The sequence below is a fragment of the Solenopsis invicta genome, chromosome 5 (assembly GCF_016802725.1).
Source record: "Solenopsis invicta isolate M01_SB chromosome 5, UNIL_Sinv_3.0, whole genome shotgun sequence".
Taxonomy (NCBI): domain Eukaryota; kingdom Metazoa; phylum Arthropoda; class Insecta; order Hymenoptera; family Formicidae; genus Solenopsis; species Solenopsis invicta.
The window spans coordinates 11,106,729-11,133,596 of NC_052668.1; the positions used below are offsets into that span (position 1 = coordinate 11,106,729).

Genomic DNA, 26,868 nt, shown 5'->3' on the forward strand with positions numbered 1-26,868 from the left:
AACAGTCTGAAATAATTAAGAATAAAGTAAAAACAAATTATTTACATAAATCAGAAGAGCACATTTAATTTTTTAAATAGTATATTATGTAAATAAGTATTTATGTCAATATCCATATAGGTAAATATAGATGTCTTAATATACTTGATTACTGTATTAAAAAATCTGCAATTAATCCATTGTATAATACAAAAACTTTTTTAAATGAAAATACAAAGATAATATCACATGTTGTAAAAAAATTAAAAATACCACCCCATTTGAGATTTATTAAAAAATAAACATATTACGACTTGGATTTTATTTGTTAAAAGTAATATAAAAGTTAAACATTTCAAAGAACAATATTTTTTTTGCAATTGGCGCAATTAAAAAATGTCATACTCCCTCTATCCGAAAATATGATATACATTTTTTAAAAAACGTGGGATTAATGAAAGTAATTAATATTTACATTTTTTTATAAGTAAATAAGTGATAGTTAGGATACAAATAAATTAATGACTCTGCAATAGTTGACAAACGTCAAAAGTAATTGACAGAGAACAACTGTGTATTTTAGACAAATCTAAATGACACCTGCTGTGGTTACAAAATGGCAAATTTTAATCAAAATTGTGATCAAGTGCGTGGAAGAAGTTCCACGAAATCAAAGCAAATAAGAGGATGCTACAGTGACTGAAGAACTTCCTCGACGTCGGCATTGCAGATTATTTTTCGAGGGAGACTAGGCTATCGCTCTTTGTCCAACGCATAGATCTGTCTTTGTTTTTCGATTATTTTGCCATCTGCGAAAAGACCTATCAACTACAGTCACTACTTTGCTTGCCATTGTTTACGTGCGCTAAGCGAAATTTGTACACATACAGCTGTTTACATGTTAAACTTTTTTGTTAGGCTTTTGACTGGTATGACACACAGTCAGTGTTGTTCGATAGAGTTTTCTAAAGTGCGGCCTGGTCTCATTTCATACATACGAGCTACAGAACGTTAGTAAATGACAAAAGTTAACCTCGGTCGACAGATCCATGAGCCAAAAATAAATAAATTTTTAACTTTTTGTTCGATTTTCTCGTAAAATTTACCAGCCCGCACTTTGTTTTGGTGCGTACTTTTATTCTGTAAAAGGATTTTGTGATCTGTAGAGCCAATTCGGAAATTGACTTTGACGACATTCGGAAATTCGGACTTTGACGACATTTTGACATCAAAATAACAACAAATAACGTTAGCTTTCATTTTCTTATTATTATTATTAAACTTATTCCGCAGTTTATCAATTCGTGTTATTTATTATTTTCATTATTTACTATTAAGCTTATTTTATCATTTTTGTATTATTTATTGAGTTAATTTTGTTGAGTTAGTTTTGTTGTTTATTAATTCGTTATTTATTTATTTATTTTAATATTATTTTTCATAAAGTAGTTATTAAACTAGAAAAAATTATTTGTTTCATAAAGAATATTCTAAACCTAGCTATGAAATATTTGTAACATCGCAGTTCTTTCAATAAACTGGCCTACATGAAATGTAAGCCGAATAATTCGGTCAGGACTAAATCTCTGGGCAGGCCATATGCTGAAAGACAACCGCGGTATAATTCCGAGGAATGCTCTTCACGGCAATTCAGCAAGAGTGGAGATCCACAAAAATCTGGAGAGAGAACGCAGTGGGAGACACACGGTTATATGTTTAAAAAGGTATAATGAGGTGCATTAATAACGTCTTTTTTCGGTGTATATAAAGTGTAGATGAGCGCGCCATCCGTAGATAGTCGTCGCATCCTACTATCCACTTTATCTACATCGAAAAAGAACCTTGTTAATGCACTTCATTGTATCCGAACTCTGAAGCAGTATTGTTAGACGCGTATGCGCAACTACTTTCAGTGCTGTAATCGGTGTACTCGAGAAATGGGTGCGTGGCAGGCTTGTCATAAGCTTAGGATAGGTTAAAATTAGTATACATCGATTTGTTCATGTTGCACTCAATATCTTTTTCTTCGAACTCAATATCTTTGTTCCCCCCCCCCTCTCTCTCTCTCTCTCTCTCTTTCTCTCTCCTCCCTCTCCCCTCCTCTTCTCTCCCCTACATATTTCCCTTATTTGCTTAAATATATATTTATTTTATTTTAAGTGCAAGAATTTTTAGAGATTTCAAGCAACGCAAACAAACCTATTTATTTTAATATGAATTTAAAAAGTTCAGAGACAAAAGGAACAATTAAAAAACAAAAGATTAGAGAATTTCAAAATTTGTATGGGGTACCAAAGATCTCCTTTCTGTCACTAATAAATACTTTACTGAAGTCTCATTTGACGCGCATGCGCGAAAAACCGGATCCGTCTAAAACAACACTGCTCCGACTGCAGTGCTGCAGTCGCACCGAAATTTCGCTCGTCGAATACACGCCCGTGGCTTTTGTGTCCTGCTGACGATCTGTGATTGATTAAACCACGAGATACCTTGGAGTTTTAATTGGAAGAAAATAATAATAATTTCGTGATAGAAAAAAGTATGGAATATAGTTTTTTGTTATCGAAGAAGAGGAGAATGAAGATCGCAAGGCTCCGGCGCTGATATTCTACATAACCTTGACCTTGGCGACCGCCGGCTTGGATGTCACACCAATTTTCAAGACTGTGCAATGCTATTCAACATGCCTGCAATGTTACACAATCAACGGCACTTACATTGAGCATAATAACAGTCTAAATTATAGACATATGGTAAGAACGTTTTACACTATTCACACTGTTCACTTAAAATTCTAAGAAAATCTCAAAATTTTAAAGAATTTTTAATACGAGACAACGCGTGCAACAGTCGATTCTGAAAAAATTTCAAGGAAAGTAATGCTTCTTAATTATTAGTGTTAAGGAGCGTACGATTATATTCCCAGATAGCACAAAATATTTATAAAATATTTACTAAATATTTGTAATATTTATTTTAATATTTTATAAACATTTATCATAAACTTTTAATAAATGTTGTTATGGTTCTAAATTCTACAGATCATAAATATTTATCATAAACATTTCAAAAAATTTATGATAAATTTATGATAATTATTTAGAAAATGTTCAAAATATCCGCATAAATATTATATTACACCACATAATTCCAATGAGCAAAACAATATTTTCATAATATTTTAAAAAACAATTTTTTGCAAAAAAAATCCATTCTTAGAAATTTTTTTCGGAAATTTCCAAGCGATCACTCATCTAAATCGCGACCCCGGTGAACGTTGCTTAACCTTCGTGATCGCTATTAACTAATAGTCCTCGTGATGATACTGATAACCTGTAAACACTTTGATACGTAAACACTGCTGATACGTATATATAACTGGTAGATTAGATAAATATACGTTATCGAAAAAATGAAATATGTATAATTAACGCATATTATTTATATAAACATATATAAAATTATAGTTGTTTACTATTTTTACAAATGCGGAATAGCATCTATAGTAACTTTTGTTTAAATAAAAATGCAACTAAAAAATATATGTTAATATAATACGATAATTAAATGAAATACAAATAATTTATAAATTATTATTATAAATGTTTATTTTTTATTTAGCATAAATATTTTAGAAAATATTTAATAAATGTTTCAATAATATTTTGGATAAAGAATTTTATAATTATTTTTGTTATGTACATAAAGTATATATAAAATATTTGTTTAACATTTATGAAAAATATTTATAATAAATATTTAATAATATTTATTATAAATATTGTGTGCTATTTGGGTTAGAATCTTGAGTCACGCGTTTTGTACTTAAGTTTCTATTTTGTTATAAATAGTGTGCTTACAATTTTTCTATTTCATGTAAATTTAAGAATTTTAAATCTAATAGTTTATTTCGACTTTGTTATAATGTCTGTTATTACATTTATTCGCGTTCATGTAAATATTGTCAATTTCAAATATTGTCAAGTATTCTCGTTCGCATAATTTTCTCTCGTTGAAATTATTCTAAAAGTTACAAAACAGTTTCAATATATCTCGTGTTTATATTTCTCTCAAATTCTGCTTTCGCAAGAAAAAAGCATCGAGACGATATGCATAAGGACATTCCCACCCTTAGATGGTTGTTCCTTCTCTAATAGGCAAATTCGGAAGCATTCGGAACAGACATTCCTACCGATTCCTTGGCAGAAGCGTACGAAAAATCATACGAACGAAACGCATTGGTACCTAGTCATTAATTCAATCGAACGACTTACAAGGAAATGCGTTTAATTGCAAAATACGAAATCAGATGAGCCTTAGTTCATTTAAAAGGGAAGATCGAGGGTATAAAAAGTGTCAGAGCGTTTGAGTGCATGAGCCTTTGTTTCAGAGAAATTTGCATGTGAAGTTTTTGGCATTCGCCGCGCGGTGCGTGAAGTACGATTGCGCGGTAGGTTAAGAGTGCTATAGTGACCGAAGAACTTTCTCAACGTCGGCACTGCAGATTATTTTTTGAAGGAAACTAGACTATCGCTCTTTATCCAACGCATAGATCTGTCTTTGTTTTTCGATTATTTTGCCATCTGCAAAAAGACCTATCAACTACAATCACTGCTCTGCTTGCCATTGTTTACATGCGCTAAGCGAAATTTGTACACGTACAGTTATGAGCTAAAAGGTTGCAACACATTTTCTTCGATGGTTTTTGGAATGTAGATTTGCTCATCGAACGGCAAACGTAATTGGTTCTTACCTGTGGATCTAACCAATTACGTTCGCCGATCGATGAGCAAGTTTACATTCCAAAAACCATCGAAAAAGAAGTGTTACAACCTTTTAGCTCCTAACTGTACAGCTGTTTACATGTTAAACATTTTGTTAGGCTTTTGACTGGAATGACACACAGACAGTGTTGTTTGTTAGAGTTTTCTGAAGTGCGGCTTGGTCTCATTTCATACATACGAGCTACAGAACGTTAATAAATGACAAAAGTTAATCTCGGTTGACAGATCCACGAGACAAAAATAAATAAATTTTTAACTTTTTGTACGATTTTTTCGTAAAATTTACCAGCCCGCACTTTGTTTTGGTGCATACTTTTATGTCGGTAATTCCTGTTTTAAAACGTGAAGCACGGTAACTGAGAAAACTAATAGCGTTTTTCATTGGGAAAATTAGTGCGCACTGAGTGTGCGCCGCTGGCAATTGGACGTTTCGATTTGCGTGATGACGGTGCCAACGGAAATGCCCAATTACCTGTAGCAAGTGCACTTTCAGTGCGCACTAGTTTTTCCAATGAAAAACGCTATAATAACGTTTTTCACTGGGCAGCACTGAGTGCGCACTGGAAACTCGCCGAGTGCAGGCGGCACTGCCCAAGTGCATCGAAAGTGCTTATTCTTACACTGCCAGTTAAACACGCACATTATTTTCTGTGCGGTTTCTTGTGATATTTTGTTAGTTTTATAAATTTATTATGGCACTGACTATTGATTTTAAAGTCAATGATGAAATATTTAATCTATCAATTGATCCAACTGAATTAATGGCCTAGTTTACACCGAGCACTTGATACGCGTACTAACTCGTAACTTTCTATTAATTTATCTTACTGTCGACAATGCGTGTATACATAATACATATATTTAATTATCTTGATTCATATTGTACCAACTTAATATACTATTTTTTACATTTATTGCCGAAATTAAGATAATTTAATAGAAAATTACTAGTTAGTACGCGTATCAAGTGCTCGGTGTAAACAAGGTCAATTTTATACGAAAAATTAAAGAGCAGTATAGAATCAGACGTATAGAACCCAGAATATTCATATTCTATTATTTTGTAGGCTGTTCTTACAACGCAAAAATGATTTAAACTGTAATAATTTAATTTAAAATAAAATTAATTGGTAAGTGTATCACAGACTCCATCAGATTAAACATAATTAATAATAATAATGTAATATAATTATAATGATAATAATAATAATGATAATATAATTAATAATAATAATAATAAAATTAATAGTACAATTATTAATAATATAATTATTTGTAATATTGATACTATATTTATACAATATATATTATTGCTTCACATGTAATACAATATAATTTGCAGAAACAACGAAAACAAATGTACTTATATTTTTATCCGTTAGGTTATGCATCATCTAAACAAAATTTTCGATGTTCGGAATTTTCCGCAGAATTTCTAATAATTTTTTCTATTTTTAAGTAATTATTTCTTGTAAGGTAAAATGTAAAATTGTTATTTGAAAAGTGTCGCATAATTGATAACTTGTAAGAAAATTGTTAGTTCCAAGATTTTAAGCATTTTAATATTTATATTTTTAATAAAAATATTAAAAATTTAAAAGATATCTTAAAGTAATTGCAAAAATTAATAACTGCCAAGTTAAAATCATTCTTTCCTCTTTCCATTCGCAATAAAATAAATTTAAAATTATCAAACTGTTGAAATTACACTGTAAAAAAATTTTTTCTAATTTATTTATTATAATAGGTATAAAGTTAAATAGTTGTAACTAATTTTGTAATTTGTAATTAAAAATGACTACTGTGTCCGCACATAATCATGCTAAGCAGGACAGAGTTTTCACGCATGCTAAATGCTAATCGCATTATATTATAGCGATATATGAAATACTAATAATATTCTACTATATGCAGACATAGTAGTCATTTTATTGTTTACAACGTATATACTAAAGTAACAATATTTGAATGTTATAATACAATTGCAAAACGTATTGTTATTTTATCATTTCTGTAACTTTTTATACATGTTATAAAACTTCTGCAATTTGCTCAATTACAAATTGTATTATGTAATGCTACAAATATTTAGATAATTATATATAATGTTTAAAATATCCTCTTTAGGACGTAATTTACCGCATAAAATAAGATATATTTATTCAACGAAAGGAAATCTACATATTTTTTGTGGAATTACATAATTTCTATAAAAATTACATTATTTTTCAAAAAGCACAGTTGCTTCTTAGCGCCAAGACAACGCATTGACAAATCCGAGGTTCTTTTATTCGAGCAAGTTTCAAGCATATGAGATTATCAGATCTTAGTAACGGCTAAATCGATCAAGTTCTGAGTAGTTTTTATTTACAAAAGTAATTGTGTAATTTTTACATCTATTATATGTAAATTTACTGAATTTTTTTACAGTGTATACGTTAAAAGTACTATATTTCTTTGTTTAAAGATTTTCTGTATTATAAAAACGATATTTTGACTAAAAGAAAGGAAGTAAAAACTTTTGTGCACGTATCTCATATGCATTACACGTACCTGTGTGTATTCAAAAGGGATACTGGTCGCAGCTGGAAATCAAATAAATCTTTAAGTGTTTTGAATGGCAGAGAGAATGCCATGGAAACTCACCAGGTGTGGCCGACACTCCCTGACTGAGCATGCATGGATGAGAATTACAGTCAGAGGGACTCAGGAAACAACATGCGCGCGAGGACGTTGCTTTTATTATAAAGGGGGTGTCTATTAATTTTGGGCGATTCGTCGATCCGTGTCCCGCAAAAACAAGGGAGTTAAACATACATATTTATGCGCGGATCCATGTGACGAATAGAAGAGTGAGAGAACATTTTTATTAGAATAACAGCTTGTAGAGAGGACGGGAATAAATTTTTAACGAACACTATAAGGCTGTATTCGGAAACTTCACCCAGGTGCACTTGACAAAATTCACCGTTCCACAATTTGTGTAAGTCGTTCGGAAATACTATTGGATGCACCCATAGGAGTAAAATTTTCCACCTTGAAATTTCAGTGGATTCGGGTAATTGTGTAACGGTTTGAGTTTCATTGGCTGCACCCAAGTAAAGTTTCCGAACACAGTCTAGAGTTGGCCACCTCCTTTCCTTTCTCCTTATTGAGAAAGAAGAACGATTCATGCAACGATGACTTCGAAGAAAAGAACAAAAGAGAAGAGTTTCTTCGTAATTTAACGTGATTGTTTTAATCCTGAGGGAATAATAGTTTCGGAAAAAAGAAATTTATTTAAATAAAAATATTATTAACATAAAATATTATTTATATTAACATTAACATTCAGGAAAAAAGTAATGCATTTTCATATGCTAAAAGTCACATTATCAAAAATGTACAAATAATATTTTCTAAAACAAATCCATAAAACGTAATCCGTGATTTATAGTCTCATAAATAATAATGATAAATGTGTGTGTGTGTGTGTGTGTGTGTGTGTGTATGCACGGAGAGAAAACATTAGAAGTATTAATTATAAATATGATTTATTCAACCATATTGCATGTTAATATAGGTTACTATCATGTCGTTTTAGTATTATAATCATACTCATTATTAATTATAGAGTCCTATATTGTTAATAGTAATACGTCAGTTTAGACTGAGAATATTTTAATTTATACGATCAGCATTGTTCGGAGGACTTACTATAGCTATGCAATCATACTCGTACAACTTCTTGCTTCATCTGAACATATCTACTCAGAAATATTCATACAGTTGCATTTTACATATCAGACATATCTGGTTAATATACGAGTATTTATTGAAACTGCTGTTATATACAAAAAATATAATTATATTACTAATTAACCTTCAACTATAATATTTGCGTGGTTATTAATTTTTTATGATTTCTCTCCGTGTATGTGTGTGTGTGTGTGTGTTTTTGTGATGTTTTAAAGATAAAAATAAAATTAAGATAAATAAAGAAAATATGATATAAAAATTTTTTAAATAACAATGATAAAAAATGCACACATGAAGGCAATTATAATAATTGCTTATAATATCTTTTTTATAATACAGAAAATCTTTCAACAAAGAAATACTTTTGACGTAGTTTGAACAGATTAATAACTTTTATTTTATTACGAATGGGAAAAGGAAATAATTCTAATTATAGTAATTGTTTATGCATTTTCTTTAATATTTCTGTAATATATCAATAGAGAAATTTGTACTCTCTAAATTCTTTGGAGTGGAATTCCACTTTTTTAGATAAAATTCTACTCCAAAAATTTTAGAAAGTATATATGATACTTTTTCTTAACTAATATTTTCTTTCTCTATTTCATTTTTCTCCAATTCTTGGGTCCTCCATTATTAAGTCCTATTCTTCTTCAACAAATATTTTAACTGACCACTGCTCTGCTCACCATTTATTTCACTTTACAAACCTATCGTCGGGCAAACAAGTTATTAATTTCCAGATTAGGATGACATTTTTTTGTTTTGTGACTTGAAGCAATGATCGTAATTCGATAACTCACCTGATTATCTATCGAAAGAACACACTAGGATATTTTTTATAGAATCGATAAATTTTCAGCGACGATTAATTTTTCGAATCCATCAATTTGATTTGATCAAGAAAACGAACCGGCGCTAAAAAATTATCATTTTTGTAAAAAAAATAATGGATTGTGCAGTAGGGGAAATGACGTACACTTAAGCCAAATTGCTTATTTCTCCCTTAATATGGCGAATAAAATTAACTCTTTATTATTAATACTTTGTTTAATTCTTTTACTATTATTTTCTCTGCTGATGCTTCATTTCTTGCTTCAGGTTATTTAAAAAAAAATGTTTAAGAAAAAACTACATTTTACAAGATTGCCCCCAAGGGTCGGGGCAACTCCGTACAACCATATACACATTATTATAAAATAAAGTATTAAGCTATTAAAAAGAAATAAAACTTTATATAGAAAATTTATTTTATTATTTTGAGGAAGAACATATTTTACAGAAGTGACTTTATTTCTACAAAATTATTTATACAAAAATCACAGATAAAGCATTTTCTGCAGATTCAGCAGCACTGCACGCCTCATACATTCAGAGCACGAACAACACCGGAACCAAAGTTCTTTATCTTTTCCAAATTCCCTTTGGGTCTGAATTTCTTTCGGATCGAGCGAGAGAATACCTCGGCAAGGCTTTTGGAAAATATTATTAGCGAAAAACCACGGAGCCCTTCGTTTCTTTGAAACAGAAACTCGGGCTTACAATAGTAAAACGCCTAATGCACAATGAAAGGCACAGGCAATAGAAACACGGAATAACACAGGTAACAAATTTTAACCTATGAGAAACCCAATGCATAATAAAAAATATAGGAACGTGGAACAGACAATAGGAATAGAATTTTCGATGCGTTGAATTTCTCTTTCCTGTTGACTGTATCTGACCATGTTATTAATCAATTTATTTTCATTTGTTTAATGATAAATCTTTTTTTTTTTTTTTTTTTTTTGACGTTTCTTTCGTTTCTGACACATTGAGTGTAGTGCACCTGTAATCTGAATAAACCCAACTGTGTAAAATTCCCATTGACTTTTGGAAACTACAATCATGGGGAATCAGTAGTGGAGATATTGATTGAAATATTAATCGACTCTTGTTCCCCCCCTTTACTATTTATGGGTGTCAAGCATTTTTATAAACATCCTGGGTGTACGAAACCCAGTGTGTCAGCTGAGAGTTAAAATTGATTGAGATTTTCATTTAGATTTCTTTTCACAGTGCTGGGTAAGTTGTGACCATCTCAGTATTTGGAACAAAGAAGACCGATTGTCTTACTGCAACATTTTCTAAAACGTAAGTGAAGTTTTCACTTCTTTTTGTATTTAAAATTAATTCCAAATATTAACACAAAATTAAATCAAAATAGATAAATAAATTAGATGTATAAAATAGCCAATTTCATTATATGTACAATAAGGTGCATTAATGAAGTCCTTTGCTAGTGCAAAAGTTACAGCAATCTTAGCCAATCACAAACTCACTAAACCAATGGCAACACATGATTGATTAAACTGCTTCCTACACCGATAAAAGGATCTCATTAATGCACTTCATTGTATATATATATATATATATATATATATATATATATATATATATATATATATATATAATATATACATACATGATATAAACGCATGTATTCTTAAATCTCTATTTTATTCCCTACATTTCAATCTCTAGATTTAAATGTCTGTTACATTATTATTGCATTTAATATATTTATTTATTATATAGTATACCTAATTTTGTCTTGATTTCTTAATTTTTACTTAATGTAATAGTAATAATTTTATTTAAAATATTGTGCCTAATATATTTTCATTCATATATATTGTATTTCGTATATATTTATTATACTTTTCTCTTTCATTTATTTATTAATTTCTATTTCTATTTGTATTACTTAAATACTTTTATATTATTTTAGTATTTTTATATATTTATTACAATAAAAAATGTAAATAATGTAATATACATTTATAGTGAATTTCAAAGATTTTTCTTCACTCGTATAGCGGCTACCTTCTTTTAAATTTGTTTGAAGTAAGTTCGCATATAATTTTCGATCATCGTCTTTGCGGCTTGGAATTTCTGAACCTTTTGAGTGTGCGGGTAACCTCTTACCTGAATCGATCTTTCTAGCCTTTTATTACCCTTCAAAGCGAGAGAACTAGTCGCCCAAGCACAAGGAAAATCTCTATTGTCGAAAATAATTTTCAATATATGGGAAAGGAAAGAAGATTTCGCACAATATCCTGATAACGTTTATCTATTTTTTAAGAAAATGCAATCACATAGACATTGCATAAGAAAACCAAAACAAAAGTGGTAAATAGAAAAGATAAATTTGATTAATACTAAAAAATCTAGATATGGATCTTTTATTCGTAAAATATAAATAACTTAAATTATGTGTATAATATAAACTATATAAACTATATTTTACGTTTTATCTATATAAACAATAAATAACGGATCGTAGAAGATTCAGATTTTATTAAAAATAGTGCAAACTATTTATTTCAGTAACTAATGTTTTATTATATAATCTATTAATTACATTTATTAATTTATAATACTATATTGTATTTTATTATTATTAAAGTCATATTTAATAACAGTTTTATAATTTATTGCTTGTTTCGTCTACATAAAAAAGGCATTTTCTATTAAAACAAGTTCTAGTTATGAATAGCTTAATATTTACAAAAAATATGATTTTTTTAAAGATACTGATACATACATATACATGTATATATTATATATACATGGTATATATTATATATACGTTACTTATTATATATATAATATCTTTAACCACTACCACTAGACCTAAAAGAGTTAAGAGAATATTATAATATTTGCGTTTTTATACGTTTCTTTGGAATTTTTTATAAAGTACTTATAAAAGTTTTTTATATTAGGATTTTTTTACACATTTAATAATAACTAATAATAAAGAGTGTTTATAAATTTTCTTTTTTGCTACAATAAAAATGAAAATTGGCTGTAATAAACCATTTTAAAATCATGAAAAAAGCCGCGCATATAATGGTTGAGTCGGTTCTGCTCATCTGAAACAAAAAATGGTGTCTAATTAGCATACTTATAATAGGTACCAGAATGAAAGAAAAATATCAAAAATTAACAAAATAGCGTCTTTGAAAATTATGTTTCAATTCTTTTTATTTTTAAAGAGCTGTAAAAGTGGAAAAATAAAATGTTATAACATAATTGTAGTACGGGGTGATAGCCACACGTGTGCTGAAAATTTAATTGGTTAAATCAATCTTGAGATATCATGAACTCCAATTCGAAAAATACGGTTTTGAGAAAAAGGCGTTTAAAGTTTGGCATACAATTTACAGAGAAAATTTATTTACCATTGTTATATTTTTAATAAGATGTGATGTATGGAAGAACCGGAACAATTAATTGAACCACTGTTAGCCTTAACACTCTTTATTCGGTGATAACACAATAACTTATGAATCGGAGTAATCGGAGATTAATATATGGAGCATCCACTCGCCACGCGCACCTGTCCCAGTCTCACGGAGCGAGGGAAACAATGGTCTAGTTTCCACCGAGACATTAAGAGGATGCTATAGAGGACCGAAGAACTTCCTCGACGTCGGACGTTCCTCATTGCAGATTATTTTTCGAGGGAGACCAGGCTATCGCTCTTTGTCCAACGCATAGATCTGTTTTTGTTTTTTGATTATTTCGCCATCTGCGAAAAGATAGGTCTTTTTGCAGATGACGAAATAATCAAAAAACAAAGACAGATCTATGTGTTGGACAAAGAGCGATAGCCTGGTCTCCCTCAAAAAATAATCTGCAATGCCAACGTCGAGGAAGTTCTTCGGTCACTATAGCATCCTCTTAATCCGCATCCAATCCGGTGTAGAACCAAATTGAAGTTGATGGAAACATGTCGGATTGAACTCAGTTCTCTCTCACTTAGATCCACAAGTTCTAGTGGAATGGCAGCGAATTGAACCCGGTGGAAACGGTTGCAACTAGTTAAAACTGAGAAGTGCCAACCTTATTTTTATTCCATGTTTGCGGGTGCTGGGTACTGTAAAAAAGTCCAAAGAGGTTAGAAAGCCCGGCTTTCGCCAATATTCGCAATAAGCTAAACAAGAGCGCCGAGAGATATCGCCATTAGGCTCGTTTGCGTCACAGCGCGTAACTTACAATATACATATTTTGAATACATCTTAAATATACATATATCCACCATTATTCAACCAGTCTATAAAGGGATCTTTCTCTTGTTTAAATAAATCCTGCTGCTATCTCCATTCAACAATTCTGGCTTGCTTAATGAAATCACTCGAGCATCACTTCGAATGGCTGAAATAAATATGTTCCAGCAGTACATCTTCACTTATTGTAGCTTCTGTTACTGTTGTTTTTTTTCAAAATTGGCAAGAATCCTTTATTAAATACCATTACTGCAAAAAATGATGATTTGAACAATTTTTGGTCCAGAACAAATGTTTTGTAACAAAAGTTTAATAATTAATGAATGAAATAAACAAAGTTGATACTTCCCGCTCACCAAGTTCGCCGTGAATCTATTCTTTTCAGTCGCTGTAACTCTGTAATTTGACGAATTGAAGTAAATCATTTTGATACACATTTTTCCTAACATGTACTTGTAAAAAATATGAAAAAAAATTTTTTTAAGAGTTACACTATTTTAACAAACAACGTTTAACACCGATGCAATATATGTCTTATGCATTTTTTTTTGTAATCTTGTGTTTTTCTTTTTTAGTGTGAAAGTTGCAAAACCGCTTGCTCGTTTTATAAATTACGAGAAGAAGAGGAATACTAAACGACCAAATTACCAACTCCTAAAGAAAACAAGACTATCCACATAAATGACTATAACATTATCGTGTTGATGCAAAAAAATTGGCAAGGGATATTGGAAGTAAAAAGTTATCGCTTCAGTAAACAACAACTTACAATAAAAGCGACTGGATCATTGTCGTTACAAAAGATAGCGTCGTCAAACACTACAGGTATTTTATTTTCTTTAATGTGATCCTTATATCCACAAAGAGAATAATAAGAGAATAACTTAAATAGAAATAGTTTAAATAAAGTTCAATTTCATACTTGAAATAAATGTTTAAAAAATTATAGATTTTAAGTAGTTAAATACCTTCCCAACATTCAATTTGTTTTTAATCTTATAATCTTTTATTCTTAAATTTTTAAATCTTTAAATTTTTAAATCTATAATTTTAAATCTTTTTCAAATCTCATTCCTTTTGGTGTCTAGAATACGGAAAAAAATTGAAATTTACCCAAAAAAATAATTATTTATAAACTTTCTTTGTAACGCGTTTTTCTCGAAACTGTTTTTAAAAAATCTTAGTGCAATAACTTTAACAATTTTTTATCTTTTTTGATAAAATAAATTTTTACGTGTAAAATGTAATTCTCTATGACCTGTCGGGCCAGTTAAAAATTTTTTATAAACATTTGAAGGTCGAAGATTTGATGACAAAATCAAATATTTTCTTTAAAATGCTATAATTTTTCAATTTTTAAAAATTATGAAATTTGCTAGGCTGTAATGACATAATCAATCTAGAGACACATAATCATTTTTTTATTTTATTTGAATTCTAGAGCGATAAGACTGAAGGGATGGGCACGAGCTCAGTAAAAGTCAATTTAAATAAATCAAAACAATTTAAAAAATTATTTTTTTACACATTGATAATCAATAAAACATTTTTTTATAGATATTAAATTTATTTATTATCTTTTTCACAGAAATTCCAAAATATCATTAATTTTTCTTCTGTTTGCAACGATTTAATTGGAAAAAATGCGAATATTATATTTATTTTAAATAATCGTTTTTTTATGTTTTTAAACAATATATTTATTAAATTTTTTTTATTCATTTTTGTCATTGATAACATCATTACCATTATTATAGCTGAGAAAAGTAGAGGCCAAAACTGCAGATTCTCAAAGCCGGTGGTCCTGGATCCTCTCTATCAGATCTATATCACATGGCAGGATATCACATGGCAAACTCAGTTAAAGAATCAACGCGAAAGAATTATTTCAAATATCTTTAAGAGTATTTCTCAAGATCAGTACCAGTCCAAGAGGGAGACGATTATTTATGAATACCAGCGTGAACCATTATTTGTCATTACTTGGCAGCAGGAGACGGGAGATGGTACGTATTATGAACAACCAGGTAATTAAACGTTTTACAAATGGATTCGAGTTTGAGTTGACGTAATTTTGATCATTTCATTTTTATCATATTATTTCGAGGAACGAACGTAATACTTTTAAATAGACTTAAATTCGTTACTTATTATTTAAAGAAATAAAACTGAATTAAGAAACAAAGTTATGATATTAAAATTTATTAAAAAAGAGATTCTGCACATTTATCTTTAATAAAAAAATATATAAATGCATTTTAAAATGTCGCAAATGTACATTCTTGAAAATTGTTTCAATTAAGTACTATATGATGAAGTACTATACTATATGACTCTTTTTTAAATTAAATACATCCATTTGGGTTAGAACAGAAAGTTTGTTTAATGGGAATATACGAAAATAAAACTACTTGAATTTTATTTAAAATAATTAAAGATGCCATCACTTGAATTTTATTTAAGAAATAAAGATACTACCGGTTGGATTTTATTTGTTAAAAATAATAGAGTAGTTATTTCAAAGAGCAATATATTCTTTTTATAATTGGCGCAATTTAAAGATTTTATACATTTTTGTAGAAAAAGTAAAGATATTACCATTTGGATTGGAATAAGAAAAGTTTTCAATGTAAATACAAAGATAGTACCATTTGGGTTTTGTAGAAAAATAATTATTTGAAACTCACATACACAAACTTGGCACCTTTTTTTATCTCATTTTTTTAAAAGAAAATTTTGTACTTATATCACACGTTTTGTAGTGTTAAACGTTATGTATATTTTTTGTAGTACAATACATGATTTTAATTTAGCATGGTTGTAAAGAATTAATAATATATAAATGAACAATGTGAATTTAAAAATGTACCACTATCATTCATAATTTACTTCGCTATAAATGATTGAAAAGTGAAATTTTTAAACAGACTAATTTTTTAATTATTTGATTGATTAATCGCATTACATATATGTAATACATATAAGATAGATAAAGAATCGACGAGACGAGTGAAAAAAAAAAATAAGTAAGGAACGGGACAATGAGAAGTAGGAAAGACTAAAAAACAAGAATTCCGAAATTGAAACATATGAAATATTATTTCAGCATCAACATCTTGCTCTGATTGACTTGGTCCATATTCCATTTAATTTGTAACATACAAGTCGTGAACTTGAATTCATATAAAAAATAAATGCATCTTTCACAAAATTTTAAATAATAACTTTTGAAAATAGATAATAATGAAATGATAATACTAGAGGAGAAGAGGGTAATATGACACCCATTTTTATTTTCTTGAATAACTTTGTTTATAATCATTATTTTATATTGGAATTTGAACGACTATATTCGTCAAAATGTTTAACTGATTCTAGACTCAAAGTAATAAAATATTTATCACTTAAGATTTATAAAAATGTGACGTACTGCATAATCAGTGGAAGGAAAAAGTGATGGTAATATGGCTAGCCTAAAAATAATTTTTAAAAAATCGGTTCAGTTTAAAAAAAACAGTATTTTGTTACAAAATTATATATTTTTTATTTTTCATCGTTTAGAATTTTTGTGCGTTCAAAGACTTTAAAGATATCATTAGAAATATCATATTATTCTTGTTTAACACTGAACAACAAATACTTCTAAAGTTTCTGAACCTCGCCCTTCAAAGTAACAATGGATTTATCGAAGAAATATTTCAATATATAAAAATTTTGTTTAAAAAACTATATTAACAAAATCCCATATTATTGTTTAACTTTGTATAACTTAAAGTGTGTACAGCTGAATAAAAAGTTAAATAACAAAACATTCGAGTGTACATACATTTGTATGATACAACGGTCAAGTTTAAAAACAATGAGGAAGTATATGCAATTAAGTGCTAAAATATACCTTGAAAAAGGTTAAAAGTGCTTCAAAGCAAAAATGTCTTACAACAATTGTTTGCTATTGTGTATTGCGTCACTAGAAAAACGATGGACTACTGATGGGATAATTCCATAAACGATTGTTAGAATTCATCATATAATAATGGAAATAATGAGGGTAGCCATAATATTTAAAGTATTCATAATATTCTCTTCTCTTCTAATCTTTATTTATTTTTTCTTACGTAAACAACATTCTTGTCTTACATAAACAACATTGGAAAAACAATAATAACATATAATTTTAGCAGAGTTGGGCATTATTTGTTATTTTTCAAATAATTTATTTAGATAATTATTTAAATAAAATTTTATTTGTTATTTACATATTTATTATTCACATTATTTATTATTCAAGTAATTAATTATTATTCATTATTCACGTTATATGTTATTTGTTATAAACATTATTTATTATTCGCATTATTCGTTATTTGCATTATTCGAATATTTATTTGCATTATTTTTTATTTACATTATTTTTATTTGTATTATTTTTTATTTGCATTATTCTTTCTTTTATCATTATCTGCATATTCTTTTTTTTTCTCATCTTTAATAAAGTTATTTTTAATTAATGTACAAATATATTAGTTTTTGAAAATATTTTTAATAATATTAAAGTATAACTATTAATTGTTATTAAATATTAGTTAAATTATCAAAATTATTTAAAATTTTGGGTTGAAAGGAAGAAGAATAAGGAAAATGCAGCAATACAAGAAGACAACCAAAAGAAGATAAGAAGATGAACGAAAACAAGAAGATAAACAAAAGAAAACAAGACGCAAAATGTAATAATTCAGCCGGGAAAGAGTATATTATATTTTATATACGAGTGTGTACATGACTAAACATGTATTATGTCTATAAATAGAATACATAATACACTATTATATTTATAATATAATACATAATGCACTCGGCGCGCGAAAGTTTATGTTAGTAAAAAAGGAAACGTGAAAAAAGGAAACAGAGAAAGAAGGAAAACTGTTGCTCTTCAAGTAAATATATTTAAAGGAAAATTACGTATATTCCGAAAAAGGTTTTTAGATAGCTTTTTCAGATCCTGAAAAAACCATCAGTAGTTATTTCTAAATACTAATATACTAAATAGTATATTAAAATTACTATATTTAAATATATATATGACAATTTTTATAACAATGTAGATATTCCTTTATTAACTATTGCATTTTTGAATATTTTAATTTATTACTTTTTTTTAAAAAACGTTCTTTTCTTTCCACTTTTTTTAAATGTAGAATCAATTAATAAAGCTACTTGTTGTAACTATACAATTAATCGCAAAAAATAACTTGCTTTATTAACTGTTTCTAATATCATGCGGTAAATAACATAGCGATAACGAAAACAACTTTTGAGGCATTGATATTAATTAGAAAATTTTTATAAACTATTACAAGATATTAAAAATGCTTCACGCAAATAAAATGATTGAGTGTAAACACTAAAAAAAGGAAATGTTCTCTTACAAACAAAAATGATATAATATTAAAGAGTCTGCGTATAGGATTAATACGCACAGATTTAAATAAAAGAGAGAATTTAGGATTTCTTAGTGCTTTACAAAATAAATCTAGACAGGATAAATTGTATACAGGTTATCACATTCAACACCAGAGACGTCATTTTTCTAATTACTTGATCAAACTTATATATTAATTAGATTTGTCAGTACTTTGCTTGCTTAGAAAGTTTACGTATGAACATAAATATCCTTCGTTTTCATTAACGTTTGAAGATTCTGAAATTGATAAATTTAATAATATTTTTATTCGTCATAAAAAGAAGTTAATTCGTATACGAATTGAATATGTAAACAAATAATATACAGAAAATAATATTAACTATGACAAATTATTTTATAAAACAAGATACAACTCTTTAATTAATAGTTATTTCAATACTTTTGCTAAACGTATGTTTAAAACAAATAATTTAAAAAGAATGTTGAATATCTTATTATCTATACTAATTTAAATTTGAATCTTAAAAGGAAACATTTAAAATAGAACGATTTAAAACTTATTATCCTTTTAAATTTGATAACATACAAACTAAAGAATGTGATATTTTAAAAAATTTTTTATTTACAAGTGATGATACACAAGAGGATGGTTTTTATTTGTTTTCACTAGATAAAACAACAAGAAAAAAGCTTTTAAAACAGTTGGAATTTTTGTCTTTTACGAAGAAAGTAGTGCAAAAAAGAAAATTTACACAAAAATTTGAAAAAAGCATAAAAGAAGCATTTTTAAACAACTTAGTATTTGCAGTTAATTAGCCCAACAGAAAAAAATAAGCAGCATTGTAAAATTGAAATTTAAAAAATGGTAAAAATCAAGACGATTATATAGCATTACAAGAAAGAATATTATTTGATTTGAAACTTTCAGACAAGAATAAAAAAATGTGTGATTAATGTATCCGGAATCAGATATCAGTTCAATTTATTATTGAACTTTCTTCATATTTGTGCATAAAAATATATTTTCCATAAATTTTGAAAAAATAATAACAGCATCTATCATCAAAATAGAATTTCTTATTTAAATGTTCATAACGCTGATGCTATTATAAACAGTAATCAGTTTTTTTCCTTTAGGCAGAAAGAAAATATGTTTTGTATTAACAAATATTTTACACTATTTGTTGAAAAACTTATTGTTAGTGAGAATATTTGATTCTCTACACTAATGCTAATTTAAATCTTACAAAAGAAAAGAGGATAAAAGAAAAGCTATCTAATAATTCTTATCTTTTAAAATTTGATAGTTTAAATATTTGCGAGAAAAAATATAAAGTTTTAAGATACAGTTTGTCTATAAATGAAAATGATCTTTAACGATTTTCGAAAAAAGTAACACGAGAAAAGATCATAAATTTGTTACCGCTGCCACCTTCCTTGCAAAAAGAGAAGAAAGAGAAAAGACTTTTTAATGAGAGCGAAAGAGTAAAAGAGAAAAGTTTTTAGTTAATATTTAAGTTGATATTTGCAGTTAATCAGCCAGATAAGAAAAAATTAAATACTCTTTATAGTAATAATCAGTTACATAATTACCCATACAGCTATGAATTACATGAAATACTGTTACGCTGGATAGAGTTCCATGAATTTGATTCTCTTACACAAGAAATAATGAAAAAACTTCTTCAGAAAATAAAAAATAATAAATCCAGTTACCAAACAAGTCAAAGTAAACACATTAATAATGAAATTAAATATGTTAGAAGTGTTATTGGCAGTGCGGAAACATCTCAATTTCTTAGACTTTTTAATTAAAGGGGAAGGACTAAAATATCTAACAATTCTGAAAAGGAAAAGAATAAATTTAATTAATGTGTCCAGTATTTTAAGTAGATCAAGTGCTACAGATTCTAAAGCATTTAAAGACTTATATGCTCTATGGTCTGATAAAGAAAGAAATAAAACAAAATATTTAAAATCTCTAGAAGAAGAGGAAATAAATCTAGCAAACGTGTCTGGTATTTTACATACAGCAGGCGCTAAAGCTCCTAAAACATTCAAAGACTTGCAGGTATATGATTTGTGGTTTGATTACGAAGAACACAAAATACAATATTTGAAATCTCTACAGGAAGTGAGAATAAATTTGGGAAATGTGTCTGGTATTTTACATATAGCACGCGTTAAAGTTCTTCAAAGACTTATATGATCTGTGGTTTAAGGAAGAAAAACATAAAATGAAATATTTAAAATTTCTAGAGAGAGAGAGGAAGAGAGAGAAACAGGAAATAAATCTAGGAAATGTGTCTGGTATTTTACAGCAGGCGCTAAAGCTCCTCGAGCATTGAGGAGCTTTAACGCCTGATCCATTTAAAATACTGGAGACATTAGTTAGATTTATTTTTTTTTCCTCTAGAAATTTTAAATATTTTTTTTTTTTTTTTTATGTCCTTCTCATCAAACCACAGATCATATAAGTCTTTGAATGTTTTAGGAACTTTAACGCCTAATCTATTCAAAATACTGGACACATTAGTTAAATTTATTCTTTCTTCCTTTAGGATTTTTAAATATTTTGTTTTTTAACCTTCTTCATCAAACCACAGTTCATACAAATCTTTGAATGCTTTAAAAGCTTTAGCGCCTGATCCACTTAAAATACTGGACACGTTAATTAGATTTATTAATAAATTTAATTAACTTCTCCAGTATTTTAAGTGGATTAGGCACTAAAGCTTCTAAAGCATTCAAAGACTTGTATGAATTGTGGTTTGATGAAGAAGGATACAAAACAAAATATTTAAAATCTCTAGAGGAAGTTGGAATAAATCTAAGAAATGTGTTTGGAAATTTACATACAGCACGCGATAAAGCTTTTAAAGCCTTCAAAGACTTATATGATCTATGGTTTGATGAAGAAGAACATAAAACAAAATATTTAAAAATCTCTAGAGGAAGAGGAAATAAATCTAACTAATGTGTCCAGTATTTTAAATGGATCAGGCGTTAAAGCTCCTCAATGAAGAAATATTACATATTAGTGTAATATTACATATTAGTGTAAAATATCACAGTAATATTACTGATATATTACATGTTGATAAATAGCATTGAAATATTACAATAATATCGTTGCAATATATTGTTGCAATATTTCATCTTAAAGAACAAAGTAATGTCAAATGACGTTTCAATTATGTCTTATTGATGTTAACAGTGTCATTAGGACGTTATTAATATGTTGACTGCCAACTACAAAATATCTCGTAGGTTGTTTACTTGCCCAGGACGCCTACTACGAGTTACCTCGTTGCTTCATTACTTACCATATAACATGATTAAATCAAATTGGCTTTTTAGACCGGAATCGTGGAAAGTTTCGTGGCAGTCAACGTGTTCAAGTATCACAAAGTTATGGATATACACGCGCGCGCGCGCGCGCACACACACGCGCACACACACACACACACACACACACACACACACACACACACACACACACACAGAGAGAGGGTCTGGACAGTTAAGGAATATGTTTAACATTAACATTACTTTAATATAAATGTATTATTAAGACTTGTAATTTATAGTTATATCTATTATTCATTTATATTTACACATAATTCTTGATATAATACAATTGTATGTAATATTTGCAAAACAATAAATTTATGTTTGTACGGAATTTTAAACTTTTGCGTATATGTTTCGGCAGAGCCATGATTCAATCCGTTTGTTTTCTGTTCCTGAACTCCCTGAATTAGTGTGCACTTAAAGTGAAATAGATATATATTTGAAAGTTAGTGAAAACAAGAAGGAACGTTCCAGTGCAGTCTAGTGTAGGAATAGAAAACCAGCCTTGTATATCTATTTTGTTTGTCTATGGCTATTCCAAAACAAATTCATATCAGGCATGGAGGACCTGGAGAGAGCATTAGGCATGGAGGTATATTCCGTAAGGTTTTCTAAAGATCCAGAAAGACGGAAGAAGTGGGTACAATTTGTTAATCATCCAGATTGGGAACCAACGAATTATAGTTTGTTATGTTTTTCTCACTTTACAAGTGATGATTTTGAAACGAATACAGGTGTGAGAAGATGGTTAAAATCTGATGCAAATCTTTCTGTGCACATTTAGCGAATCAAATATGTAAGTTATAAAGAAGTAAATATTTTTATAATATATTCTTTCTCTTTTGTTTAGTTCAGAATAATTGTTAATATAAATTAACACCAATAATGTTTGTGAAAGCAGTTCTTTATTGATGCAAAAGTTAATAAATATTTTTCACATTTTGCATATACGAAATTTTGATACTGAGATCTGTGATTCTTTTAAAAATAATAAACTATTGAATATAACTGTTCCTGGAACTAGCAACAAAAGTATTGCCTGTGGAGAAAACTCCTTTTATCCTTCAGCAAGCGACACACCTCGAAAAATCAGCCTTAAAAGAAAAATAATAGAATTGGAAAACATGAACCAATTGCGGCTAAAAAAAATTCGCAAATTGCAGCATTTAAATTAGCGCAAGAAAAAAAAACTAAAAAATTTACAAGATCTCATCAAAACATTAGAGAATCGGAACCTACTAAATGAGAAGGATGAAGCCACAATCATGCAGAATTTCAGTAACAACGCAGAATTATTTAGGAGATTATTGTTCAAAAATAAGGGTAAATCGATACCAAGGAAATATTCTCAAAACTTATGTAGTTTTGCACTAACGTTAAATTTCTTTTCTCCAAAAGCTTATAATTATGTTCGGGATTGATTTCTATGTTCATTACCACATCCAAACACTTTAAATAAATGGTATTCGACAATTGATAGTTCTCCGGGTTTTTGTTCAGAAGCATTGCATATGTTAAGACTAAAAGTAAAAAAATTAATCAAACCTATTATATGTTCTTTGGTTTTTGACGAGATGGCCATTCGCGAACATTTAGAGTGGGATGGTAAAAAGTATTACGGTTTGGTAGATTTTGGTGGTGTTGTTCATGACACGCAAATGGGAAATGCAACTCAAGCACTTGCTTTCATGTTAGTATGTGTCAATGAGGCGTGAAAAGTGCCTCGGATACTTTCTCATTAATTCATTGACAAGTACACAAAAAATTGAAATACTAAAACAATGTGTGCATGCTGTATTCGATTGTGGCATTATAATAAGTAACATAACGTTTGATGGCGCAGCAGTTAATTTCAGCGTACTAAGGCAGTTAAATTGCAATATGGATATCAAAACATTAAATACCGAAGTCAATATTTGTACCAGCGAATTTGTATTTCCGGATCCGTCACACATGATAAAGTTTTGGCGAAATGCTAAGTTTGTTGGACATAGACGGTAATGAAATTAATTTCAAATATCTTGTGGAATTAAATAAATTACAAGAGAATGAGGGGCTTTATTTAGCAAATAGGCTAAGAAATAGGCTAAGAAAAAAACACATTTTATTTTGCAAACAAAAAATGAAAACAAAACTGGCAACTCAACTGTTAAGTCGATCTGTTGTAGATTCTTTATTATTTTGCAAAAATGTACTAAAACTTAAAGCTTTCGCAGATTGCGTTGCGACAGTAAAATTCATCATTATGATGAATGATGCGTTCGACATATTAAATTCGCGTAAAATCACTGCTACGGGCTACAAGAAGGCAATGTGCAAAGACAACATTTGTACAATTAAACAGTTTTATTCGGACTTTTGTATATATATATATATATTTTTTTTTTTTCTTTTTTTTTTCGGGCTGAAGGATAAGGACGGCGGATTAATTATTGCAAGTCGATGAAAGACAGGTCCACTCGGACTTGTCATGGCCTTGAAAAGTGCCATTTGTTTATACGATATTTATATTGGTTGTGACACATCTATTTTAGAATATATTCCACTTCATAAATTTGGACAAGACCATTTGGAACTTTTTTTTGATAATTTGAGAGATCATGATGGACACAATGACAGTCCGACTGCACGACAGTTTACTGCAGTGTATAAAAAATTATTAATTTACTCTAAAATAAAAAACAATAGCATCGGAAATTGTATTCCCTTGGAAGAAATTAATATTTTGAATTGTAATTCCGGCAAAAAAGTTAGCGCTGTTGATTTAAACAACGAAAGAAATATTATTTATAACGAAATATCAGATTGCTCTACAGTTAATGAGGCCTTTGAAGATCACGACTATCTGTTCTCTTGTACATTGTCTGAATACGCCCAAAGTATTGTTGTGTACATTGCTGGTTTTGTTGCCAAAAAATTATTAACAAAAATTAAATGTGAGATATGTCTAACGCAATTGCTAGGGGAAAAAGACAATTTGTTAAATTCTTTTATAAATTTCAAAAATAAAGGTCGGTTAACATATCCTTGCGATAATGTAATAGCAGTCTGCAAAGAAACAGAGAAAATAATTCAGCACTATCGTATTTTAGATAATTTAACAGATAATGCAATTAAGTATAAAATTTGCAACAAAACGCTTCAAAAATTTTTCTTTTCTAAAATATTAGATGATATGAACAGACTTCATTCCAGCGACAAAAATATTTTGTATAATCATTGGATTTTATTTAAATTAAAAGCAATTATAAAAGAATATGCAGGTTTGAGACTGTACTACATTGCGAAGCAATTATCTGCCAAAGATTCTATAAGAAAATTAAAAAAAAATTGTTTTGTTTAAAGGGCAATAATATTGCACTGTTATATGATATGTTTTTATTTAAAGGGCAATGTATTACATTGTTAATTGTGATATGTTTTAGTGATGCATGTAGCGTGTGTTCAACATGGTTTCATATTTATATATATATATATTTAAGATTATTATTATTCATATCTTTATGTTATTATATTTTTCATATATATATATATACATATATATATATATATATATATATATATATATATATATATATATATATTGTATTTTTTTAGTTTTGCACGTAACAATAAATAATTATAACGATCTCTATGTTCTGTTCTTTGCTTTAATTAAAGCTTTTATTATGTTTGACCTCCCGCTAGATTTTGTACATATTTTTTAACATTTTCAGGAATGAGGTACGTTTTTTTATTTTATTTTACGCTATTCTTAATGTAACTTTATAATGCACGTAATGCAAAGGTTTTAAGTAATTGGTATATGATTATGTATAGAGTATATTTTGTTTCAGGTACACCCAATTTTCGCAATAATAAAGTTCAAGTTTAACTGATGATGGCTATACAACAGGCATAAAAATTTATTGAACAATTGTATTTATATCATTTTTTACGTTAATTGTGCTGCTATAACAAACTTACAATTTGTACAGAATGTATATTCAAAAATCATTTTTACCTGTAATACAATATTCTATATATATATATATATATATATATATATATTTCATAGTTACATTTAAATCAATGTTTTTCTGATTTATCTAATAAATTTTCTTCTGTCTTGATTAAATTAGATAAATTAACATTGTTAGTTTTATTATTTAACCTTTTGTAGTTGTAAGGCGAACTGTGCCCGACAGAACGCCTATTTCCATGAACATTTCAAAATTTCCCGGCCAAAATTTTGCTTCCGGTTTATAGGCCATCGCGGTTAACGCTCGATCGTCTCGCTCTCTCCAGGTCCTCCATGATATCAGGTATCAGTTTTCTTCCTATGTGTATAGATTTTAACTCTTAGGAATATTGTAAACACAAACAACAGTATTGTCTTTCAACAAAACGTAATTATTTGTTTTGTCTTCACAATTCAATTAAAATAAATTTAAATTGCATATTTTATACTTTTTATTATAATTACATTTATTATCTAATGGACCACTATTATGATTTTTCTCAAGAAATTTTTTATTACGTACTTCAGAACAACTAA

General features: G+C 28.5%; 1 non-coding gene across 1 annotated transcript; it reads left to right on the plus strand.

Moving 5' to 3' along the window:
- The first annotated feature begins 2,351 nt into the window (after positions 1-2,351).
- Positions 2,352-25,737, plus strand: LOC105198695. Its single transcript, XR_005574770.1, has 7 exons — positions 2,352-2,732; positions 9,845-10,104; positions 10,560-10,634; positions 14,131-14,380; positions 15,313-15,561; positions 18,177-23,114; positions 23,206-25,737. It is a non-coding gene; the product is annotated as a THAP domain-containing protein 2 (transcript).
- Positions 25,738-26,868: the final 1,131 nt, after the last annotated feature.